Source organism: Cygnus olor, chromosome 5 (assembly GCF_009769625.2).
Source record: "Cygnus olor isolate bCygOlo1 chromosome 5, bCygOlo1.pri.v2, whole genome shotgun sequence".
Lineage (NCBI taxonomy): Eukaryota > Metazoa > Chordata > Aves > Anseriformes > Anatidae > Cygnus > Cygnus olor.
In genome coordinates, this window is record NC_049173.1 from 3,205,001 (window position 1) to 3,218,658 (window position 13,658).

Sequence of the window (13,658 nt, forward strand, 5' to 3'; positions counted from 1 at the left end):
AGTACCAAAAAAAAAAAGCGGAGCGGAGCTGTCGGCACAGTGCAAGAAAATCGGGGTTATTGCGACGGGGGAGCTGGGTGGGAGCGGTGGGCACGGTGGGACCGATGTGTGTCATGGGGAAAACGATGTAGGGATGCCAGCAGGAGGCTGGGGACCCCGTGGAAATCCCCCCGAAACCCACCCAAGGCAGTGGTGGGATGCTGCACGGGGGCTCAGGGCCCTGCTTTGGTTTTCGGGGACCTCGTAAAGCACCCCAAAAGGCCGAGGGATGGCTCAGACACCACATCCCGGGCTGGGATTCTGGGGTTTGCTACCGACGGCCGCCATCCGCGGGTGGGTTATGGTGTGCTGAGGGGATCGGGAAATCCCCCAAATTCATCCCTGTCCTCTCCCCCTTCCCTGAGAGGCTGCAGCACCCGCCCTGGGCGCTCACCCATGGCTCTGCCGAAAGAAACGCGCAAATAAGTGCTTGGTGCTGATCAGGGAGCGTGGGGGGGATAGTGGCAAGCTCGAGGCCTCGCTATTCCTTTCCCCACCTCGTCCCGCAGCCGAAACCGAAGCAGAGCAGCTGGGAGCTGGGCACGGAGCCCCAAAACCGAGCACGCAGCCCGGCACCGAGCGGGGGTCGCTGGCAGCAGTGCAGGGCGAGAGGCCGGCGCGTGCCCGGGGGCTGCGGGATGCAGATGGTGCCGCGCGTGTCCGGGACCGCTGCGTGGGTCGGGGTGGGGTGGGATGGGGTGTCATGGGGTTGTCGGTGGCCTTTTGAGGTTGGTGCTGCTCCCTCGGCCAGTACCGGGCTGTCTGCTGTGCGCAAACTGAATAGTCCTTTCCGTGAAAGGATCCTCCTGTCAGGGCGACCGTGAGAGCGGGTGACTGTGTTGCGAAAGCCAACCCGAGGTAAAACGGCCCCGAAACCCCAGCGCGACGTGGTTTTGTAACGAAGAGGTTTGTCGTGCGCCTTTCGCGGTACGGTAGAGGTGACAATAAAGTTCCCCTTGTTTGCATCCCTTTGGCTCGTGGCGATTTGAGGCTTAAAGAAGTGACTGAAGGCGAAGGGACGGGGCACACGAGAGGCAGGCGGGGGTCCCCAGCCCTGTCCCCAGCACTGTCCCCAGCCCTGTCCCCCTGCACCTGTCCCCCTGCCCGCTGCTGGCAGCCAAGCGGTGGCATTTGCTGCCATCCTGTGGCCGCGTCCCCGTCCCCATCCTGCGTGGGGAGCCCTGGTCCTGCAGGATGGGGCCGGGAGAAACGGCCGGGACAGCGGTGTGACAGCGTGGCCGTCCTCTGCTGTGGCACTGCCGGGACACCCCCGCCACCCCCTGCCCTGTGCTGCCCGCGCCCCAAATCCAGCGGCGTGAGTTGGCCGCTATTAGCACCCAAATCCCGATTTCCTGCAGAAGATGACAGTGACGATGACGGCGGTGATGAAGATGAGGTGCCCGTCGTCCCACGGGGACGCAGCATCGCTGGAATGCGTCTCCCAGCAGGTGCCACCACGCTGCGGCCAGGGATTGTCACCACGTGCCGTGCCAACACTGGGGGCAGCGGGGGTACTGCCACCCACCTGGAGCCTGGGCACCCCTGGGACCCACACGAGAGCCTGCCCCGGGACAGGGACAGGGACGGGGACAGGGACGGGGACAGGGGACAGGGACGGGACAGGATGGGGCCAGGCAGTGCTCTGCGCCCCCAGCACGAGGACATCCCTGCCACCCCATCCCCGTGCCGGCACCCCTGGTGTCCGTGGCAGTGGGCTGCTGCGGTATGCGCTGCACCTTTTCCACGGGCTCCGAAAATAATTGTGTGTACCTGTGTAATTGTCCCCAGAAACAGCCCTTGGCCTCGGCGGGAATGTGCCCAGAGAAGGCGGCGGGTGGGCGCTGGTCGTTACAGGCTTTCCATGGCTACTTGCTGCCTGCTGCATTTCGGCGCAGCCTCGTGCAGGAGGGATGAACACGACGCAGTGCGCGACATTTTTGGAGGGGTCCGCGTTGTTTGCTGCTAAGTATAGCCTCCAGATTCCATCGCCGGCCTATAAAAACCTACGTTTTCCTAAAACCAGACGTCGAATCTTTTCTTCTTTTTTTTTTTTTTTTTTTTTTTTTTTTTTTTTCGCAGCACAGCAGGCGGCAGCCCCACGGCTGGGGCACAGCCAGCCCTCCCCTCCACGCAGGCTGTGCCCAGCAAGCGCTTTTCCGCAATCCCCCGCCATCCGAAGGCATCTGGGGGCTTCGTCCCCGTGGAGGGGGCTTCGTCCCGTGGAGGGGGCTTTTATCCCCTTCATCTCCAGGGGAAGGGCTCTGCCAGCTCCCATCCCTCGCTGGCCTCTTCTTTGGGCCGCCCTCGTGTCCCCGGTGCCGGCAGCTGCCCGCTTGACAGTTTCACAAGTTTTATCTTTCGCTGCGAGGTTGGAGTTCCGTCTCCAGTTGCTTCGCCTCCAGGCTTCGCATCTCCTGTCATCGTTGCTGGCAGCCCGAGAGGCGGGCGAGGCGCGAGCTGCAGCGCGGCGGCGTGCGAGTGGCACCCCGCTGGAAGGAGCCACCGCGGCTCCCGCACGTACCGCGCCAAAGCGAGCGGGGCGACGTGGCACTGGTTACAATTCAAAGGCAGCCACTGGGAAAAGGGGATTCAAGGGAGAAAAAAAATCCCGTCAAATACCAGGATGAGAAGCACTCAGCAGGTGAACCATTTTGATTAATACAGCCCGGTGCAAAATGCCCTGCAAGGAAGCAAGGCGGGGGTGTCGGGCGTTGCGAGTTTGCCGCTGTGCCGACCCCGGGGGCTTTCAGCTGCCCCCAGTGCCTGCACCCTCCCCGAGAGGCATTGCTGGGACCCCCCCCCCTCGCACCCCAGCCTCCCCCCAGGCTGGCAGCGTGACCCACTGGAGGCAATCGCAGCGATTCCCCTGCCCCGGTGCCCGGTTGGGCAGGGGGCTGGCGCGCCCCGGGGACCCCCCGAGCCGCCCCGTTCGGTTCCCGGCAGCATCCTGCGGCCCCCGCTCGGTGTGGGGTGGCAGCACTGGGTGTCCCCCGGGGGGGGGGGGGGGGGGGGGCCAGATCCAGGCTTGCCGGGGTGATGGGCAATGGCTGAGCTTCTGCTGCGCCTGGCTTGCAGGGCAGCCTCGGAAATCAGTCATCGGCGTTGCTGTGGAAACGGGGGGGAAAACCCATTTTCTCGCAGCCCCATCGCCTCCCTTGCAGGAAACGCGCTCGGAGCACGGGGAGGCCACGGCGCAGCCCACGGCCCCCGGGGGGGGGGAGGGGGGGGGGGGGACACGACACGATCCCGGACCCGCGGGTCCCATTGAGGGGTTTGGAAAGCCGCAGCACCCCAAAAGGCACCGGCCTCTGCCGGGGGTCCGCCAAGGGCATCCCCAAAATCAACCCAAGGCGCCCTGGGTGCCCGCCAGCTGCTAAAAATCCTAAAAATTCCTGATCTTCAAATCCGGGCGTTTGGGTTTAAGGAGCTTAAAAAGAAAATACAAAACGGGGAGCGTTGAGGGCCTGGGGGCGGGGGGTGGTTGGGGGGCAGAAGAGGGGATCTAGGCCTGGGGGGTTGGAGCTGCGAGGGGTGGGGGGGCAAGAGAGGGCAGGGGAGGGGGGTGCAGGGGGATGCGGTGGGTGCAGGGGTGCGATGGGTGCAGGAGATGACGGGGGTGCGCGATGGGGGTGAGGGGCGCGGGGTGGGCGTGCAGCGGGTGGGTTGTGGGGTCGGTGCGTGACACGCGTGGGGCGGGGGGGGGTGAGTGTGGGGCAGGGCAGGGCAGGAGGGGAGGGGAGGGGAGGGGAGGGGAGGGGAGGGGAGGGGAGGGGGGGCAGGCCGGGGCGCAGCGGGGTCTCGGAGAAAAGCGATCCGCAGCAAACGGGGGGCCGGGGGGGCGGGGAGGGGAGGGAGAGCAGCAGCAGCAGCAGCAGCAGCAGCAGAGGAGGAGGAGGAGGAGGAGGAGGAGGAGGAGGAGGAGGAGGAGGAGGAAGTCGGGGCCGAGCCGCTTCCTGTAGGCAGAGGGATGAGCGCAGACAAAGCTGGGTGGGGACTCGCCGCTCCGGGCTGCCGCTGACCACCCCTCCTCCTGCCTCCCGCCCGCAGCCCCCCTCCATCCCTCCATCCCTCCATCCCTCCATCCCTCCTTCCACCCCTCCTTCCATCCCTCCGTCCGTCCGTCTGTCCGCCGCCCCCCGGGGAGCCGGGGCAGCTCCGGCCGCCTGCAGGTACCGCCGGGGGCTGGGGGGGACACTGGGAGGCACTGGGAGGCACTGGGAGGCACTGGGAGCGGAGCCGCCGGGGCTTGCGGGCGCTGGGAGCGCCGGCACTGGGAGCACTGGGCGCACTGGGAGCTCTGGGGCTGGGCAGCCCCCCCGTGGGAGCCCCGCCCCTGCCGGCTGCTTGCGGCGGGCCCCAAAGGGCTCCCCCCCAACCCTCTACACCCCAAAAAAGAAAAGGAGATGAGCCCACCCAAACCCCCCGGGTGCCACCCCGGGCAGGGCGGCGGCGCCCCATCACCCCGCCGTCACCCCATGGGGACCCAGTGTCACCCACCCCAGGGCCCCCGGCGGCGATGGCACCCGCCTGGTGACACTGGGAGGACTGGGGGGACTGGGGGCTGCGGGGAAGGTGCCTGGCACACGGCGCTCAGCCTCCCCAACAAAGCTCCGATTTACAGGGGCCGACCCTCGGTTAATCGACTGATTTGCCGTCACACGAAAGGCTTTTGCCGAGGATGAATGAGGAGCAGTGTTCTCTCCTTTTTTTCTTTTTTTCTTTTTTCCCCCCTCCCCTACAAAGGGCTTTCCCTGCCCCAAATCCCTGCCGGAACCTCTGGCTTGGGGACGGAGCTGCCCCCGGCCTGGCTCGGAGGGGAAAATTTTGGGGTGCACCATCCAGGCTTGCCATCCCTGTGCCGGCGGCCCTCCGGCTGGGGATTTCAATCGAAATCCTGCTTTTTCCCAGCTGCGGCCGTACGGCAGGCAGCAGCACGGCTTGTGCAGGGCGGCGGGACAAGTAACCGTGGCAGAACTCCCCCCCCGGGGGTGGGCTGGGGCGGGGGGGGGGGACCCCTTGGGGAGAGCCGCTCCAGGGGTCCCCTGTGCCAGCGGGAGGGGAACACAGCCCCAAACTTTGGTTTTCTTGCTGCCTCGTGGGAAAACGGATTTATATTTAGGCAAAAACTTGAATCTGGGCTCTCCCTCCTTCTTGCTAACGAGTCGCTGATAAAGTCGGGGCGTGCTGCCCCGGGGGGCAGCGACGTGGGCACGCAGGGCAGCGCTACCTCCCGCTGCCGTGCCCGTGCCGTGCGGGGCAGGGTGCTGCGGGTTCGCTCCCTCCTTCCTTCCCCATCGCTCCGGGCACGGGAGGGAAGGGCCGGGGTCGGGGCACACGCCCTGGCACCCGGCTGGGGCCAGGCATGGAGGCTTTTGCCTTATAACTGGATTTCCCTGAATGCAGCTGGAGCCTGCGATTTTAATCCTCTTTTCTGCCATATGGCCGCTGGCTGGATTGAAATATGACTCAATTAATTATTGCCAGGAAAGCCCCGGGGCCAAGCCTTTCTTTCTCCGGGAGGGTGCTCGGAGGTGCTCGGGGGCTTTTCTCACCCCGTGCCATGGGGTAGGGGGGCCGGGCTGCTCCCTTGGCACCATTCTTGGTGCTTTTTTCAGCTTTTTCAGCCCTGCCTTCGCTTGCCAGGGGCATGCTGCCACCTGTGACACGAGCGTGGCGGTCTCAGCACCATCTGGATGATGACCGGAGTCGGCCCTCGCACCCAGCACAGTGACCCCAACGTGGGGGACCCACAGGTCCCCTGCCCCAAGCTGCGCTCCCTGCACGTGCCCTTCCTCTCCCCACAGCCCCGGGAGCCGCCGGCCTCGCTCCAGCAGCGCACGCACCGGAGGATGCTCTGGGATGGCGCTGGGATGCTCTGGGACAGCACTGGGGATGCTCTGGGATGTCACTGGGGGCGCCCTGGGATGTGCTGCCTTTTCTCCAAGCACCCACACGGCCCCAGAGGATGGCACTGGGCGCGCGCAGCGCTCAGCCACATCGGGGGCAGGTGGCGGCAGCGGGGCACGCAATGTGATTCCCGGCAGGTGGCGGGGCGTGTGCCACCAGAGAAGCCCTATTATAATTATTATTCTTATTATTTTTAATCCCCAAGACACACAGCTTTTTCACCACTCAGCACGGGAGCAGCCGTGAGCGTAGCACACAGGACGAAAACGCCAGCCTTGCGCGGCGAGGCGGTGCCTCTCCACCCAGCCCCGCGAGCGCGCCCCGCTCGGCTTTGGCTGTTTTGGCCTCAAAACAGCGGCGGCCGAGGCACCACTTCTCCTTTTGAAAACCCGTGAGTCATGGAGGAGGGAAGCAGCGCCGGCGCATGCAGTTTCCATAGCAATTGGGGCTGGCGAGCCAGCGCCGAGCCCTGCAGCCCCCAAAAACGCTGCCCGGGGGCTGCGGGGCGGCCGTGCCGCCTGGTCCCGCACCGGCTCCAGGGGGATTGGGATTGTCCCGCTCATGCCGTGTCGTCTGCTGGTGTGGTGGGGCCCTCCTGCCAACCCATAACCTCTTTTGGGTCGGGGATGAGGGGATCGCCCTGGGAAAAGCATCATTTTTGGCACGAGTTGTGTCGGTGCTCAGCGTGACTTCTCCGGGTGTTCCGGTCCTTAGTTGTGCCCGGGGCCGTGTGCGCTCACAGCATGCCAAAGTGGGAGAAACAACCAAAGGGACCAGGGTGCATTTTTAATTTTTCTTGCTTTTCAGACTCCTTCCTTGCTGTTTCTCCCTCTCTGGCTTCTCGCCAGCCACTCCGTGCGGTCGCAGCGGGTGCTGGGAGCAAGGAGGTGAGGAAAGGCGGGGGGGGATGCCGCATCCCACGATGGGGTCCAGGCCTGGGTGTGGGGTGCAGCACATGGTGCTGTGCCGGGAAGGGCACTTTTGGCTTGTCCTTGCCCAGGCTGACTGCCTGGCCACTTCCAGTGGGGGGGGGTCACACCTTCCACGTGCATTTTTTTTGTTTCTGTGTGCAACGTGTGTGGTTGAAACACCCCCAGAACAGGTCCTTCACGGTGCAGGAGCAGCCCCGCATCCCAAACGGATCGGGAGAAGGGAAAGCGGGGGCTCTGCTTCTGCTGGGGATGGCGGGATGGCTGCGGGGGGGGGGGTGGCAGCACGGGGCGGTGCTGCTGCGCTGCCGAAGCACTGCAGGGCGACGCCAGCCTGCCGTGTATCATTTTGGCCGGGGCTGTGCCTGACTCACGGTTTAAGCGCGTTCTTCCCTTCGTCCTTAACTAGGAGCTCCATGTGCGAGCCCACAAGCGCGGTACGTGGCCAGCCGGAGGCTTCGCAGCTGCCACTTCCTGGGGAAGCGACGTGTCTGGGGAATGTTTCTGCTGAACGTGGCCCTTCAGACCAAACAACGGGAGCATTTCCTTGCTGCCCGTGTCTGTGGCAGGGATGGCGCAAACGTGTGCCCTGCTGCACGGGAGGGCGCTGGGAGCCGCGCTCTGTCACGGGTGCGCTCTGCGCCAGGCTGCGGTCTGTGGGCAGCATCACCCTGAGACGGGTGCACTTGTTGGGTTGTTGCTGGCAGAGCAGCTCTGAGCACCCCCTGGCCCTCCCTAAAGGAGGAATCCCCCAGGTTTTGCCCCCAAACTGCTCCCAAACTGCCAGGCAGGCGGCCCGCAGCTGGGGGTTTAGGGAGGATGCGGAGCGGGCGGGCTCGGTGCTGTGGTGGCAGGGATGCAGGGTGCATGCCCCTTACCTGCATTATATATATATATATATACACGTATACGTGTGCATATGTACGTGTCTCCCCTGCAAAAGGAGGGACCCAAAATACTGAAATAAAAGGGGAAATCCAGGTGACCAGAGCTGGAGTTAAGGACTGGGGCTGCAGGACCCCGCGACGTGGCCAGGAGCTCAGCCGCATCGTGCTGTGTCCTGCCTGCTGCTAAGGAACCAGGAGTTAGACGGTTCTCTGTGCAAGCCCTCCATATAAACATTAGCTGAGACACGGATCCTCACAGAGGCCTGCTCAGTCCGCTCTTTAATAATCCTGGGGCGTTTGGTCGGGCATTTAAAGCACGCCGCGGTCTGCTCCAGAGGCGGACCCGCGCGCCGGGACCTCTCCCCCCTCCTGCGAGGCACAGCCCAAACACCCGCGGTGCCGGCAGGGGTGGTTTGGGGCTGGGGTGGCCACTGTGCTGCTGGCCCCTTTGGGGACCGGCTCCAAATGGGGCTGGCACCCCCCTGCCGGGCAGAGCACGGGAGTGGAAACCGAGGGGTGGCCACAAGGCAGCGCAGCACGGGGTGCTTTGGCACGGGGTGCTTTGGCACGGGGTGCTTTGCCCTGGGGCTGGCAGGGACAGGGCTGGCGTGGGCTGGGTTTCCTGCATATTTACAGCCCTGCAGCCCCAGAAATTTACAAAGCACGAGGCCAGAGCCCTGTTTCCCTGGCTCCTGCCTGCACCCTGCCTGCTCGTACGCTCCCTTGAGCAGCGGTCATCTGCAGCTCCCGATGCAACATGGGGTTGTCCAAGCCACATTGCAGCATGCAGCTCGCCCCGTGCACTGGGGCCAAGCCTCTTTCAGTGCTGGAATCCCGTCTGCTTTGAAAATCCTGCTGGTGAGGGCCTGCTCTATCCAGGTTCGAGCACACACGGGTGCAAACGGAGCGGCTCCAGCGGAGGAAGCATCTCCAGCTGCACCAGTGCGGGGCGAGGCTGGTCGCTGACCTCCCGTGCGACGTTTTAACCCCTCCCCACAGTTTGCAGCCAAACGTGAGCGGGGAGCGAGGGAGAGGTTTGCTGCCTTGTGCAAGTCCGTAATCAAAACCCGCTGCCGGGGGCTCCGGCTGAAAGCACATCTGTTGGGGGGGCCGAGCCAGGAGCTGCAGATGCGCCCCTGTGGCACCCTCTGTGCCCTGGCCCCAGATGGGTGTTTCCCCTGCCCAAATTGCATTAATTGCAATTATTTCCAGCAGATTCCCAGACCCGATTTCTCCCCCACCTCCTTAGCCCCATGCTGCCGTCGATTCGCTGATGTCTTGTAGGGCTGAGGCTATGATGGGGCGTGAGGGGGGACCCCACTGGGGTTCCCAAAATCCCAGCCCCTGCTGTGGAGAAGCCCCGGGGATGTCTTTTCCCCCCGACGGATGGGGCTGGGATCGGCTGGTGGCTCTGCAGCTCTTGGAGGGAAGCCGGCGAGCAGGCGCACAGACAGGCTAAAAATATTCCCCCGCTCCTGTGATCTTTCCTCCCCGCCGGCCGCTGCCTTTCCTGCATTACAACACGTTTCCACGGCTTTCCAGCAGCTCCGGCAGGCGGGGAGCAGCTCTGCCAGCTCCGGGAGATAAAAAAACAGGTCCAGAACCCCCAAAAAGCCCATTTAGGGCCCCAGAAATGGGGAAGCATGCAGATGGGAGGGAGAAGGGTTATTTTGGTGTTGTTTTTTTTTTGGAAATGCAAAGTGCAGCGTGTTTCATCGCGCAGGGGGCTGAGCCAAACCCACGCCACGGCACTTCCCTGCTGGCCTCGCCAGCTTGCCCCCCCCCCCCCCAGACTAACTAATTGCCTTATCAATAACTTGGCAATGACAAGCACCTGATGAGAAGCGAGCCCGCCTTCCCATCGGGCCGTCCCGAGGAATCTCACAGGCTCCCTTCGCATCCGCTGCGGCTGGGTTTTGAAGAGGCTCCTCGGTGGCAGGCGGCTGTAGATACGGGGGGGAGATGAGGGGAAAACCCCGCGTCAGCACCGCCGGCAGAGCTGCACGCAGCGGTGAACGCCGGCCTCTGCCAGGCAGCGAGGACTCACGCTTCGATTTTCTTTATATTCCCAACACTGGTGCACTCAAGGGTGGATTTTCCCTTTTTCCAGCCCCGTATGAACCCGCTTTTCGTCTTCTTTTCGTCCATCCCGACTTCCCAGACAAAGACAGAGGATAGCGGGGGAAACAGAGAGGGAGATTTGGGGTCCGGACCCACGGCACCCCGCTCGGTGGGGACCCCACGTCCCGCTGCTCCCGGTGCCCAGCCGGAGCGCAGCGTGGCCGGTCCCCCCCCCGTGGAGCTGTGGGTGGCTCTGCATTTCTGGCATTCCTGCCCCGGCCCGATGGCCGCGTGCCACCGCCGGCCATCCCTGCGCTCAGCTGGGCTGTCTCGGGGGCCGCCCCTTGCTTCCCGCTCCCCTGCGGAAGGGTGCTTTGGAGCTCGGCTTGCGGAGGGTTTTCCCAGCACTCTGCCAGCCCCGTAACTCCGAGGATGTGCCCGAAGTCTCCCCGCGAGCCCTGGAGCAGGCGGGGACCTGCTGTCACCCAGCGCTGGCTCCTGCTTGGGGGGCACCAGCTCTGCCACCCCGCTGCCTATCTCACCGGGACGGACCGGGACGGTGCTGGGGGTGTCGCTCATCCAACATCAAAGAATTGAGGCAGCATCAGGACAAAAACCCCAAGGGGGGCACCCGTAGGTGCCCAGGCGTTTGGTCATAAAGCAAATAAAGGCAGGGGCTTGATTGTGTCCCTGCAGAGCAGGCACCCCTGGCGCACCCCATCGCATTAACCCCGCAGACTCCGGGGATCAGCAGGCTCAGAGCTGGCTGCCCAGCTCGCCGTGCACCATTTGCCCCCACGCAGGACAGGGCACGTGTCTGCCTGGCCCCGGGGGGGAGCAAAAGATGAGTTTCCTTGGAAATCCTCCATGAAATGCAAGAGACCCAGCAAGGTCCAGCTCCTCGCTGGAGTTTATAGCAACGCGCGGCTGTTGTGGTTCTGCGCGGAGCCGAGCGGGGCTTCATTATTTATTTTCTTCCCTTTATGGGCTGAGAAACCATCCCAAAGCCGAGCAGAGCCCGGCCTCCCCCACTCAGTGACCGCCGTCTTTGTCCTGCCTGCCCCGGGGAAGAATTTCTAAACCTCGTTTGCAGCTGGAGCCGTGGCCCTGCCGCCGTGCCAAGCGTCCCCCGAGCGGCGGGGACACCCCTGTCCCCGGGCGCACCCCGGTGCCATGCGCACGTCTCTGGATATGGTTTATTAAAAAGCAAATATACACTGGGGAGGCTGGCAGAGAGCTGGAAGCCCCCCTGAAATTGCATTTCATCGGCTTTTATGAAAACTGTGTGCAAAATCAGTGACATAGATGGAGGAACTCGTGGCCAGCTTATGGGAGAAGTCAGGGAGCGAACCTCTTGGAGTTGCGCGCGGGGGTTTTAGACCCTTCCTGGTACATTTTGCTATAAGGGACATCCTAAAAATTCCTTCGCAAAACGGGCGGCTATTTTTGCAGCACCCGGTGTTAATGCTCAGGGCTGATGGGGGACATGCCTCGGGTGAGTGCAGCCCCAGCCTGAATTTGGAAATGCTCCCCGGACGAAGCGCCCAGCGCTGCAGGCTGCCACAGCCCCAGCCTCCGCAAAAAGGAGCTGGGCGCTGAGAACCAGATGAATTTATTTGTTACTCTGTAGCGTTGTTTATAATTTTTATCCCATTAGCAAAAATCATAGCGAAAATATGTATGAGATAAGAGAGCTTCCACGTCTGTGCAGCGATTCCTGCCAGTAACAATGCCGATATTGAGACGCTGCTACAGAAGATACTCGACTGGCGATAATGCAGGATCACAGTGAACAGCTGCTATTTCCCATCCTCTTAATATAAATACATCTAGTGTGAAAAAAATCTGTATATTTTATGTGGATGATATTTTGGTCATAACCACAACTCCTTTTTTTTTTTTTTTTTTTTTTCCGGAGACATGCCTCGCAATGCAATTAGCTCCCTTAAACCTTCTCCAAAAAAGAGAGACAGAAAGAAAAGGTTCAATTTATTACATTCTCCATCTGCGTTTCCGTTTCTTGGGATTTTTGGCAATCTTAATGCCAGAATTGTGAAAGAGAAATGTCACTGGAGTCCTTGGGGTTTTCCTTTCACAAAGCCGGCCGGCCGGACACTGGCTCGTGTCCATCTTTCCGAGCTCTCCCTGCGGAGGGGACGCGCCCGCAGCCCTGGCCTGAGAGTATCTCCATTTATCCTGGGATATGTAACACAGCGTTAGCACGCATGCCGTCCAAATAAGTGTTTGTGTATCGCCTCGCTGGCATCCGAAAGCTTTCTGCTGCTCTATTTGGCTGTCCCAGCGCCTCCAGAGCAAGGCACCTTATTACTGAGGGGCGACTTGTGTGAACCCAGGGGTGAGCAGCAGGGAAGGGGCTGGTGTGGGACCCACAGGTGACACATTCGGCAGGATGCGGCCCGTGTGGCACGCCTGTGGCACTGACTTGCCCTCCTGAGCAGAGCACGAGGTGATGGGGATGTTTTCCCCCCGCTGCCGGAGCTGGCAATGCGCACTCGCCCTCCCCAGCCCCACCAGTGCCGCACTGAAAGCGTTTTGTTCGCTTTCTGGAAAATGAACCAGATTGCAGCTCCGCAACGTGCATGGCCCCTGCTGCACATCCCCTGTGCTAGCTGGGGAAGGGAGGTCTCCAGAGTGAATTTTGGGGAAAAAAGACTTTTCTGGCCTCTGCTCTGCCGCTCTGCTGCCCTTGGCTGCGGTGGCACCCAGCACGTGCCGCCGGTGGCTTCGTGGGGACGTGGTGTGCCACAAGCAGCAGCGAGCTGCCGAGTGCAAATGCTCCCTGAATTTTTCATGGAATGAGAGAGCGGCGGCGGGCCCAAACCCGGCGCTTTTCAGGCCCCTTTCAGCTCTGCAGAAAGCCAGGCTGTTTTTTTCCATGAGGACAGCAGCGCGTCGGGTTCCCACTGCCGGCACCGCGCGCTCGCGTCGTGTAATTACCCAGCACGATCTGTTGGGCTGCAAACGGATTTCAGGAGCGAGCGTCAGGGTATTCGCAGCAGAGCTGCTCTTTATTTAGGTCTGGGAACAAGCGGCTGTTCTCTCCCACAGCCTCGCAGAGACGGCGGGGGCAGAGCCGGCCTCGCAGGTCAGCCCGAAAGATGCCTATAGACACTTAAAAGTGAGGAATAAATAACTACTCCCGAAACAAATCTCGCCATATGGCACTTCTGAGGAAGGAGCGCCGCGGAAGATGCTTTGCCGCTAATTTATGGCGCTGCTGCTGCTATTCCTGTCCCGGGTCACCGATGGAGCCCGGCCCCGTGTGCGCGTCGGCTGCCTTGCGGGCACGGGGCACCCCTTATGGGCACCCTTCGGCCGTCACAAAAGCGAGCCAGACCCAACCGTGGTCCTGCTGCCAGGATATTAGGGGAGGATTTCCTAGGAGCAGGATCTGGCCCTAATTCTGGCTTGGTTTGGCCCCTGAAGGCAGGCCTGGGGGGTCGGTGGCACGGCCGGGGGCTTGGAGCCCCAGGCACCGCGCTGAGGGGTGGCAGCGGCTCCTCCACGGCTGGCTGGGGCTGTGGGAAAACCTGGGGGCTTTGGGGATTTTTTTTTTGGGGGGGGGGGGCTGGGTGGGTGGGAGATCGAGGCTTTTCGGGAAAGCTTTCTGGGGGCTCTTCCTCGGTGGCACAGCGGCGGCCCGGGCGGCACGAGTTGTTGAGGTGGGTGAGAGGTGGGAGATGTGATGGGGCACGGGCAGAGCCCGGGGCGTCTGCTCCCAAGGGGCTGCCTCGGGATGGAGCTGGGGGCCGCAGGGCTGGGTGCGGGGGGTGCTCGGCTCCCCCCGCAGAGGCCAGGCGAGTGCCGCGGCCAG